Source organism: Falco cherrug, chromosome 4, assembly GCF_023634085.1.
Source record: "Falco cherrug isolate bFalChe1 chromosome 4, bFalChe1.pri, whole genome shotgun sequence".
NCBI lineage: Eukaryota > Metazoa > Chordata > Aves > Falconiformes > Falconidae > Falco > Falco cherrug.
The window spans coordinates 105707495-105719732 of NC_073700.1; the positions used below are offsets into that span (position 1 = coordinate 105707495).

The window sequence follows — 12238 nt, forward strand, 5'->3', positions numbered from 1 at the left end:
TTTTATCTTCACTGCTTTCTCACAGCTGGTTTTATTGTTTATATGTAGGGGAACAGTGTGAGCTGAATGCTACCCTAGAGTCAAGAGCTCCAGGGGTTCAGCTTTTTTTCTGACTAACTAATCTCGTGAATTGTGTTGTTAAATCCACATTGCATCTGGAAAACAAGGATATACTGTTTCCCACCTCGTAAGATCAGCTAGCTGAAAATGCAGCAACTCTTGCAAAAATATTATGTCACAAATGTTGATGTCCTTTGATCTTTCTGTATTACCAGTGCCTCAAGCCTGGTAAATTAGGACTTCATCAGTCAGGGCACAGAAAGCTTAGTTCTGTGAAGCTTATCTTGGCACTGGTAGGGGGACATCTCAAAAGGTGCCAGTGTTTCGCTGTTGATGAGCGAGCATCATTTAGCTTGCTGAGTTGAAAGGGTCTTTAACTAGGATTAAAAAGGGAGAGAACTATTTGGATAGCACTGCTTCCTACTAGAGCAGCTTTACAGTCAAACTGCCCCTCTTGAAAGGATTTATTTGTGTGACCCCTGGTTGACAGTGATGTGGTATTTATAGTATTTAGCCAGTCATCAGAAATGACTAATTATGCCCCCCTTGGAATATACATGCTTTGATGACTCATGTAATATGCTCTCATTATCTCACCATTTGGTATCTCTGATACATTTAGAAATATACATATATGTATAGTGGTGGTACTTAACATCTGCCTTTCTTAAAGTTCTGTAAATTAAATAGTTTGTAATTTTTTGCTAAAAACTGTTTCACCCCCCGCAGTGTTCCCTTTCAAAGGAATAGGTGTTTCTTGTTCAGTCAGTCAGTCTTGCATTTGTCATTTTACAAAATCTTCCAGCAGGCTTGAATGCAAGTAAGTCAAGGAAAAAAGATCAAAGGCTAATCCATTAGCAGCCTCTCAGATCTGACCTTCCCTTAGAAAATATTCTATGAAAAGTTTAAAATTACTCTTTACAAAAGGGCAAAAGACTGTAGCAGAAAAATGATGATATACGTAGCATGTGCAACAGCAGAACCAAACCACTAGTTAATCTGCTTCTCAACTGGAAAATCATATTAAGTAGTCACATAATATGTAAAGAACAATCTCTTCTTGTAAGTTTGCTGTTTGTATGTAGCTAGGTAGTACTCTGTGTAACTTTCTTCTAAAGAAACCCTGGAAGTACTCTTCTCAAAACACTACTTGAAAGCCTCTAAACTGTGGTGTTCTGTGATTACTGTTGCTTTAAACTTAGCAGAAAATTAAAGAGATTCAGATCTTAAATATTTATTCATTGCATTTTCATTGAAGTTATATAATTTTAAATTTAATCTATATTTTTTTAAAGTAACAATGTATTTTGTCTCCCTCCACTGAGCCCAGACTGGCACCTAAGAGTAACTCATGGGCCCCACTTTATTATTTATCCAAAAAATGGCTATTAGTAGCAATGTATCCAACAGTTTTATGATTAAGTTTCTGAGTCAGGAACTGCATTTAAGTGTGCTTGCATTTTTATCCCAGTTAAAAAAAAAAAAAAAAAAAAAAAAAAAAACAAACCCCAAAAACAAAAAAACCAAAACAGCAACAACAACAAAAAAACCCAAACAGTAGCCTAATACGTAGGTTACCTGGATGTTTGGGACAGTTTTAATTACTTGTTTGTCTTGATTCAGATGAAGGTGTTCACCAAGGATAGGTAAGACTGAAGGTAACCTACTGACACAAGTGAGCTATCCTTAAAGATCTTCTTTTATTGTTTGTCTTAGTGGAGTCTTTATTTGTAGATCTAAACATTCATAGCATCAGACAGAAGTTGATAATATCACAAGCTTATTAAAGCACTCACCAGCTGTCTAACAGACGGTAGTCCAAATTCCTGTAATGAATGGATGAGGACAGGTGATGGAATGGATGAGGACAGGTGATGGGAGGTAAAGCATGTGCTATGGAACCGTGGATATTAATCCTTGCATAAGGGGCACAAGCCTTGAGTAGCCTGCAATACTGCTGGTTAACCTCCAGCTAGGACTAACATGCCCAGCTTTCAGGGGGCTCCAATGGACTTCTACCCAGTGCAAGACCCTCTCCGAGGACCTTGATTAAAACCATGGTTCATTCTTATGGTTCCCCTATGCATTGGTTGGGATATTCAACAAAGATGGGGGAAAAAAAAGAGGCTTCTAACCTGTCTAGAACAGTTATGAGGCCCAGAAGACAAAGTTAGTCATGACAAATTTTTATGTCCAGCAGCAATGAGCAGGAACCCGCTAGGACTTTATTAAGGATAATTCCTAACACTAATCATACTGTAACCTGCTAAAATGTTGACTATTATAATTTAACTTCTTCCTCATTCTAATCAAATGTCTCTGGGGTACTGAATAGAAAGTAAAAAATAATAAAATAGAGTGCAAATTTTATCAGTCCTAATTTTACAGTTTGGCCTCATATCCAATGATGATGAAAAAAAAGATCACCTTGATGAGCAGGAATGAGACAGAAAGAAGGGGAAAGGGGAATTACAATGTGGCTATTTACCATTTATACATAATTATACATCTGAGAAAGCATCTAGCACTGTTATGTTACGCTGCATGCATATGTGTGTATACGTGGCTGAATATAAATATGTGCATATATGAGTGTGTGTACCTGCTTTATGCAACATTGCACTCCTCGTGTATGGTACTTCCTGTATTTGTTTTTGAAGTCATTGATTTTAAGAGATGTAAATGAAGATGAAACATGGCTCGGTGGATTTTAATGTACAGACAGTTAGTCTTGGGAAAAATAATTACTTGATTAAATGCTCTGTGGACAGTGAGCAGGGGAGTGGTAGATAAATGATGAAAAGTGTATCAGTACAAAAAGTATCAACAGCTTATAAAACGTGATAAATTATCTTTAGTGGGATAAAACGGGCACTGCAGACTTTTGTATGAAATTAATTTACTAAGGCCTCATGTTTCTTGCACTATTTTCCTTGAAACCTTTTCTGTCAGTGATGCAGTTTTCTATTACACAAAACTAAACTGCCAAATCACTGCAACCCACAGGTGAGCTGGAAGTCTTTTACGTTGTAGTCACCTCCAAGCAGTCAGAGCATAAATGTTCATGAAATGACAATCACTTTTTTTATGTACTGAGAAAGTAGAGGATCTGCAGATGAAGTGAGTGTAATAATTCTGCATACCATCGAGCATCTTCATGAAAAAATCATCTGTTCTGCTGTCTGCAGACCACTCCTCAGTGCTGGGCAGATACACGGACCCCTACGACTCTACAGCCAGCTTCTCCTCCTCTAACACCCCCAAGCTGAGATGGTGTTGGCATGAACGATCCTTCTGTCCAAGATGAATTCGTAGACAGTCAGTACACCTGAAACAGTTGTCTCATATCTACAGAGTCCAGAGAGATGTGGCTTGGGGTTTTCAAACCCATTTGAAATTCTTTCAGTTGTTAATGCTTTGTAGAAATATGAAGTTAAGCTGTAATTTACACCTTTATCTGTGGTATACCATTCATCTCTATAGTGCAGAGAAGAAAAAATTCTGTGAAGCGAGGACTTGGTCCAATATTTTCTGTCTCTACATCCATATTTAGGCACCTAGAGTAACTAGGCTTATTTTTAGAGGTGCTGAGTGGCAAACTGACTAAAAACTAAAGTCACTGAATTATAGAAAAATAGCAGCAGTACTGTATTTAGGCTATCTTGTTTCAAAATTATTTATTTCCTAATTATTTTGGGATAAATACAATTGCAAAGTATTTGTATTTAGATGGATTCTGAAAAGTGTGTATTGAAGAGAAAGCTTGGCTTTGGGATACGGTCTTTTCATTCAGCTGTGGGAAACAGAATTACTTATAGGCTGCTATTATGGTAGGGTGTTTTCAAACCTGATAATTAAATTCAGAAGTATGGCAGATCAAAAGGAAACTGTACAGGAATAAGATGTAACAAGAAAGTCAGGAACAGATACAGACAAGTTTTTTGCTGTGGATGTTGTTCTGAATTAGAATGGCAGGAGGCTCTGTCAATAAGATCAAAAGGTGGAAACAGATGAAAACTCTCCTTTTACTGTTAATTATTGTAAAGCAGGTAGGAAGGTATTTGAACACTATTGGCAGAGTGGTAAAAAGCAGTGACTTCCAGCCCTCCCCCACCCCCCCTTCTGAGAGAAGAGTACTGGAGCGTGTGAAATTTAAAAGAAATCGTTTCCAGGTGACTTTAACAGTCTTTTTTTATTTTCACTGTTAACACTGAATGGTTATATCATCTAACAGCCAGTTTGTCACATGTTCCTATATTTTTCTTAAAGGTAAACATGAATAACATGGATTAATCCACAGGGATTTTAGTTGAATGTGGCTATTGTACGATGCCAGCTTGGTCATTCAAGAGTGGCATTTTCCTCTGTACCAGAGATTTTTGAGACAGACATTTTTAATCTCTGGGGTTTTTGCATAGGATGAAATACTGAGGCACTGTGTGGCCATTTAAGAGCTCAGAAAATTTTCTCAAGCACTGGGGAAGCTAATGTTATCGTTAATTCCTTAGGAGATAATTCAATTGTTCTTGTATAAATTTCATGCTAGTTTCACTTGCAGGTGTTCTTCATGTTCTGTTCTAAATTGCTGCTTAGCGTTGCTGAGCACAGTGGGTAGTTGCTGTGATGATCCCAGATGGAGCTGAATTTCAATGGGTATAAGTGACCTGCAGAAGCGCCAGATCTTTGAAAAGGTTTGGAAGCCTCAGCTGGGATTCAGCTCTCTTTTCTCAGAGTATGTATAGTTTGGTGTGTATCTATAGGTATCAAGAGTGAATCAAGTGTCTAGGCTCCCCTTTTGATCCATGAAATTCTTTATAGTTAATGGAGCTTGGACAGCTACTTGGCCAACCAAAGTTGGTGTCTGCTTCCAGATGTGATAACTTTTCTGACTTTGACTGTATCAGTTTGATCTCCGTTGACTGTGACGGGAAATGAGACATCCAGACACCCACATGTACACACAAAAACTTAAGTATCAGTCTCCAAATCAAATCCCACCTACAGTGAGATCTACTGTAGAAAGAGTAAATGTCGCTGATATTTTCACTTCCTGATGACTTGTTTCATTAACTGTGTTGTGAAGCTTGAATGTTTGGAACTGCAAAATGCTTACACATGGACACGTGAACCAAATTCAGCACTGGTGTGAACAAAAACAGTATAAATTTTTCAAAATCATCTTATAAAAAGTTGAACGCTATGCTGTAGCCTGCATCTTTTTATACCCTCAAGTTAGTGGCTTGTCTGCTGCCATTTTGTCCTCCTCCCCTTTGTGCATGGTAGTTCCTGATAGATTGCAGCTTACTCGCCTTTGACTAGTGTTTCCTTTGATAACAGCATGTTGGCCAAAATAATTTTTCCTTGGATATTAAAAAGGAATCCAAACACATAATGTGCATTATCTATGACATCAGTTAAACTATTAGCCAGTTAGGCAGGAGAAATTTCATTTCCAGTGACTATAAAACAGTTTATCATCTAACCTGTTACATGTTGATACCCCTCTGTGAGTTGGTGGAATGAGAGAAGTACCTGCAGAGAGGGATCAATCCTCCCCTCAGATAACAGTTTCCCCTGGGGGATGAGTTGCCCCAGGAGGCACCTGCAGCACTGTCTAGTTCAGTTGAGATGTCTCCTTTCTAGGTAGTCAAAGCTGGATGTGCCTTGAGCTCCTGCTTCTTCTTAGTTCCAGACATGGTGATGGCACCTTGCAGAAGTTTCAGGTGCTGCTGCACAGTATCTCGGCTCTCCGAAGCAGGAGGGAAGTTGCAGGGCCGGGTGGCTGGTGGTGTTTGTGGCCCTTCCTGGCTGTAGGTCTGCACTGCAGCCTTGCTCACATCAATTGACCCAGTATGAAAAACAAGCTGCTCTGCACCCGCGCACGTCGCAACTGCATCTGCTGGCATTTTCCTCTTAGAGTTATATATTGAAATCACAGTTCAGTGCCTTCATAATCACTGGGAAATGTAAAATCGTACTGCATTGCAACTCTGGCTTTTTTTCTTTTCATCTTTGAACAGCTCTATATAGCGTCAAGAAAATGAAGAAGTATTGTTTCATGCCTAAATCTTGAAATGTTTCCATTTAGGGACTTAAGGGTGTGGAAATGGATTTGATTATATTCTATAGGAGCAAACAGAATACAAATGAAATCTTTCACATATTTTGTGCTTCAAGATGGTTTATTTCTGAAAGGAAAATTAGGAGCAGAACTGATTGGGAAGAAAAAAGATAGAAAGGCTTGGGAAGAAAACGGACACTTCTTTAATAATTGTAGGTCACCAGATGACTAAAAAACCCAAGTCATTTCATGTTCAGAAAATGGAAAACTTTGGCTAAAAGTCTGTTCTGGTTTAGCCACAAAAATAAGGACAGCAAAAGGAAATTAAAAAGCAACTTGGAACGAAATTATGAAAGAGGAAGTAGATACTAATCAATACAAATTAGAAGTAAGAAGTATGGAGAACTTACAGGGAAAGCCAAAAACAGGAAATGAAAAATCAGTAGTTGGCAAGACAAAAAACAATTAAAAGGTTTTACTGTATTAAGAACAAAAATCCTAATACTATAAGCCACTAGATGGAGATAGTAAGATTCTTATGAGTGATTTGAAAGAGTCGTAAGTGTTAAATAAATATTTTTATTCTGTAGTTTGAAAACTGCGTGATGCTGTCCTCATATCATGAGTGTTCTACTTTCCAAAATGCCTAGAAGAAAGAAAGAAAGATGTCAAGCAGCAGCTACTTGGACTAAAGACTGTTTAAAATTAATAGGCCTGGATAACTTTTGCACACAAGTCCTAAAAGAAAACCCCAAACCATCCCTGTGAAACCGCAGGGGAGGGTTGTACAGGAGCGCCGATGTTTTGCTGGAGTTGAAGTGTAACTGATACCTATGCAGTAATTGCATTGCTGTAATTTCTGAGCAAAATGAAAAGGTCTTTAATTAATATGCAATCAATTTTAGTTATTTTGGTTTAACCGAATATACAGACAAGTAAAACAGGCAGTATAAACAGACCATCTCACTATGTAATGTCTGGTTTTGTTACTTGAGACTTGTCATTTGATAAAGATGATTTTAGAAGTAATAGATGTGCATAGTTTTGACCACTGTTTTCTTTTAAACAGATGCACTATACAGCATAAGGCACGTATGCATCTGATTAAGGAGGAGTTAATTGACAGATTCTCTACATACCAAATTTAATGAATTTGTGATGGTACAATCAGAAATGTGAAACGCAAGTCAGACTGATGAACAGATTGCATCCTGTAAATCATAGTGCAAAAAAAAAAAAAAATCTAGCAGGCAAAAGCTGTATAGAATTTCTCAGTGCAACATCTGGATTTATAAATTTAAAATTGTATGTAATACATTTATAAATTGTGAGAATATAATTCCTGTATTGTGGTTGAGCGATGAATCTCAAAAGGTATATTGCAAAGTTGTAGAGAGTCAGAAAGATGGACTGAATAACTTGTTCACCTTGACAAGGGTAGTGATGGATTGTCTACATGTGATATACCCAAAAATCACGCATTAGACAAATTGTACTGAATGCAGTACAGACATAAAATTACAAGACGAAAAAGGGAGAAGGGAAGGACTATGGATGTTGGAGCTGATGTTGCCGCCGGTGCTAGTTTTCAGTCATTGACTGGAAAAAAAAAAAAAATTTAATTGTGTGTGTATGAAAATATCTTTGGCATCAACTCAGACAAGCTTCTTGGTCTTGTAATTTGCTTTTAGGACCACCTTTCTCTTTAAAATTATTATCAATATACATAGTCATAGAAGCTTCTGCACCATTTGTGTATTCATTCACATTCATTATCTTAAATCTTGTCACATGCTTAGGAGCAAAAGGTGACAGGAATGTGTGTTTAATAAAACAATAAGCAGCGATAGTGCCCAAAATGTCCGTTTGGTTTTGTTGGCAGCATTCTGTTTGTTTGTGCAGTAACTATCCATACCCATGGGAAGGAAATTGAGGAAAATACAACCTTTCAATTGCCATGTCATCTACGTTTAAACTGTAAAATACTAGAAGTACTAGCTTTAAGCGTACAGAAACACAGTATTGTTACTATGTATATTTCTGAAGCCTTTTATGTAGAAAATCCCAGCTGTTTAAAAAAGAACAGTGCTGCAAGTACTGTTAGTGAACTGATAAAAGTCTGCATGGCAAAGGTTTGTAGTGGCTCTCAGAATCAAAGGTGAGTCTTTGTTTACCTCTTGGAAATGCTTTTATAGGAGGTTCTGGTTAGCCATTTCCAATAGAGAATGGAGCAGTTGATCAGATAGCAGCTAAACTAATGAAAAGCATCATGGAAGTGACAGGAAGATTAATTAAGTTCCTCCAGTTGTATTCACGTGTGGCAGTACAGAGTTCCTTTGGGTACTGCTGCAGTTAAATGGTATTCATGGTGACAAATACTGCAGAGTTCCAGAAGTGACACTTCTGAGTCAAGGGTACAAAAACCATTTGGTAGTTTTAGCCAGTGGAGAACGTGCAAAACCAAAGATGAGCCTCTGTGGCTAGTTAAAATATACAACTGTAACTTCTTCCTTCCCTTCTTATCCTTTAGTGTAACCTCAAGAGGTTAGCAACAAATCACAAAATCTGCATTACTGTGTAGTATGTCTTAAACTACTCCAGATGGCTTCAAAATAAAAACAAACCAAATTTCTAGCCGATGTATTTAGTATATTTGGTTTGAGGCACAAAAAAATGTGCACTTGGAAACACTTTCAATTACTTTCGGAGCCTTACAAAACTGTGGCTTGTTTGCTGTTCTTTATTTCTGTGCTGTGGTTATTGTAGTATTAATAGGAATTAAATATCTGCAATTCATAAACTTCCAAATTATGTAGAAATTCTAGCCTTACTTTACCTTCAAGGATCTTCTAGTTTTGGGGTGCTTTTGAAAAATTAGTAGGTCAAGTGTGATTTGGATTGCTTCTCCCACGTTATTCTCAGACCTGAATGTTCGCAATACATTTTTATTCTTAATAGCTGTCAGTGTACAGTAGATAACATTTATTTTAGGAAAACTGGAAACCTTTCAAGTGTATGAGATATTTTAACCTACTACACATGATGCATAAACTTAAAACGTTGTGTCACTAGTACATTTTGTTGCTTACCATTACATTTCGGCCAGCAGAAGGCCCCTCAATATGCTTCTGCATTTGCAAGAAAAGGTTTGTGGTCAGCCTCACTAATTGAAATTCATCAAAGCCAACTGGTGAGAGTCTGGGTATAAATCTAATATTAGGTGCCTCCTGGGAGAGTTCAAGAGTGGAAGAGAGTTTTCCAGGAATCCTAGGGAATTAACTGGGTGCATTAATATTAAATATTAATTGGTCTCGGCAACAGACATGCCTGCGAGTGGTTTTAATACTTACCATGGAGGCATTGTGTAAATCGGTGGATAGATAAAAATCAAAAGAAAGCACAGATAGTTCGGCTTGCTTGCGAAGTGGCCTTCTGGCTCTAGACCAAGTCAGGCGTGGAGTTAACCTGTAGCTTTCCAGCTCTGGCAAAATGCAGGGGGTGTGCTGTACCTCTGGGACATGAGTACTCTTCAGCTTGTTTTTTGTTTATTCTGAGGAGGTGACGTCTTGTGGGGTAGTCTGCGTTTTGAAAATCTGCCCTTCGTGGCAAACCCTTTACCAAAGTGGAGCTCTCAGGGTGAGGAAGGGCAGAAGAAATCAAGGTGGAGATGCTATTAGGAAAAAAAGAAGCAGGTTATTGGGAAAGAGGATTTCGGGGAGTAGAAGCTACTTCTATTATTAGAAATAAGGGTGTCGGGTAGCAGTTTCAGCAGAAGGTACTTTTTTTCATGTTATGTTTGTGCTGTTGCTGAATCACAAGGGTTTTGGGGTTTTATTTTTATAAGTGAGCCATGCATGAAAATATGATAGTTTTGCAGTTGACCTGCATCTGTAGCACAGCTAAATAATGCTGGTTAGCCTGCATTGGCTTGTTGATGCTTGGGCGTTTGCATGGCGGACTCACACCGTGGGCAAATTTGCTCATTCATTCTGCATGATGCTGCATGCCTACACTGAGTCTACTCAAATCTCCAGACGCATGCAAGTGTTTGCTGCTCCTGACTGCTTCCCCACTGTTGTGTTCAGCAGAGTCCTCAGTGCTTGAGTTAAAACACCAGCCATTTGGGATTGCAATTACTAAACTAATCCTTGCTTTCACTGACAGTGACAGTATCCCACTCTGGGAATAAAATTTGTTCTTTGTCCCTTGCTTGAAACTCTACTTCTTTTTTTGGAGTTTATTAATGTTGCATGTGTGTAAATGAAAGCAGAGTTTGGCATGTAGTACATGAATTTGGGCTGTGAAAGCTTTCCAGGAGAGACCACCAGTGGTTTTCCCTCCTCCCTTGCATTCGTTCCATAGTTGAAATGCAAAGAAATTAAAGAAAACTTGGTTTAGTTTCTCTTTGGCTACTTGGATTGTACGCTTATTGGAGGAACACAAATAAGGTGCAATAAGGGGGGAGACATTCCTGGTTGTTTTGCATTCTAAAGGGCAAAACAAAATTGGAGGGAACATTCAGAACCAAGTAGTGGAGAATATGTCTGTCTACGTGGCACTGTGCTGTTTGTGCTTCCTTGGGGAGCTGACCTGCCACCAGACTCCACCAAAGTGGTAGCGGTTCTCTAGAAGAGCAGCTATCTCAAGGAGGGATGTTTAGAGGCAGCGTGGTTGTTGCCAGACTGCTGACGGCCCATCTGTACAGCTGTCTGTAGCCGGGCTTTCAGCTGGCCAGCTGACGGCAGGAATCGGTAAAACCTATCAGTGCAGAGGAATGTCGGGACTGGAGGAAGCCTACATCTCACGGGGTCTGACTCCCAGCAGAGTGAGCCCAAGCTTTTCTGTGATAAGGTAAATGCAGCCCCACAGGCATATGCTGTGCCTGGGTGCAGGCTGTCCAGAAGGACATCAAGCAGTGCTTCTGCAAAAGCACTTCAGAGCCAGCGAAGGAGCCGAAGGATTTCACAGTGAATTAATTCTCTGAGCTTTTACCCTCGGTGAGGGGAGGGGAGGGAATGCTTGTGCTGCAGAAGGCTCCTAATAGTAGCACATACCTACTGCTCAGAGGATATTAGAGTGGCTCAGCTGAGATATTTTAAACCAGCCTTTGACGGTGGTATTTTCTCCTGTAGCAAGGTGTCCCTCCCTGTACAGTAGAAGCGAATGAGCGCTATAATGATGAAATAGAGGGAAGGAAGGTGCCATGAATGCCCTCTGTTACTTGCTGTCCAAACCCTCCAGTTAAAATACATGGTTTCTAGACAGCTTTCCACCACTACCCACCCCAGGGGTTTCTAGGTGGTATTTCTTCACCGTGATTTAGGATTTGCTCAATTTATGTTGCTGTCGGTCAGTCTGAACCACGCAAGAAATCTTGACCTTCCTCCCTTGTGCACCGTGACCTCAAAGTGTGCTCCTGCACGGTGTGCTTTTTAGTTGTGAAGCAAAGTTGATTTTGGAGTGTGTGGGTACTGTGCGAGTCTCATTTCAGGCATGCCTCTTCCTAGGGCCAGTGAGAATAAGAAAGGGCACTGAGAAAGGCTAGGCGTCAGAAATGTAGAGCTGTTGGACTGTCAGTGAGGGACAGACCATGCCCCAGATCTCCCCAGCAGTGTTTAATCTCGGTGACTTTCATACAGGTAGCACGAAGCCTTGTGAGAGCAATGCTGCGGGGGACTCTTGCTGAGAGATACATAGCAGTGATGTACACCAGGGCTCTTAACTCTTCTGCTGCAATTGGAGCATTCCTTGGCTGCTGTGCCAGTGGGGTAATTTTGCCCTAAGTGGTCAGACCTCGTGAAATAGTAGTTACTGTGTGGAGCTTTTACAAGTAAGAAGTGGAGCTTTAAATGAATTATACCTGTCATCCTCTTTCCTGCAGAATGAAAGCATTCATCCCGTTAGATCCTATTATAGTGAAATAAATGCTTCAGCATGCTGTCCGCTATTTTTTTACCTTTATTTAGTTTAAGTGTATTATCAATGATACATGCCAGACTGGCAGCAGGAAACCAATGTCCTCTATTGATTCACAGAAGAGACATAATACGTGCATAAATGCAGACCGCATCGTCTTCACTGTGCTGCCACGCCGGCGTGTGTCACGTTGGTCCTGAG

The 12238-nt window shown here is 39.5% G+C and overlaps 1 protein-coding gene across 1 annotated transcript in view; it reads left to right on the plus strand.

The window, feature by feature from the left end:
* ZNF385D (zinc finger protein 385D) overlaps nucleotides 1-12238 on the plus strand; it is a 436840-nt gene that overhangs the window by 256891 nt on the left and 167711 nt on the right. The gene's annotated exons all lie outside the window — the stretch shown is intronic.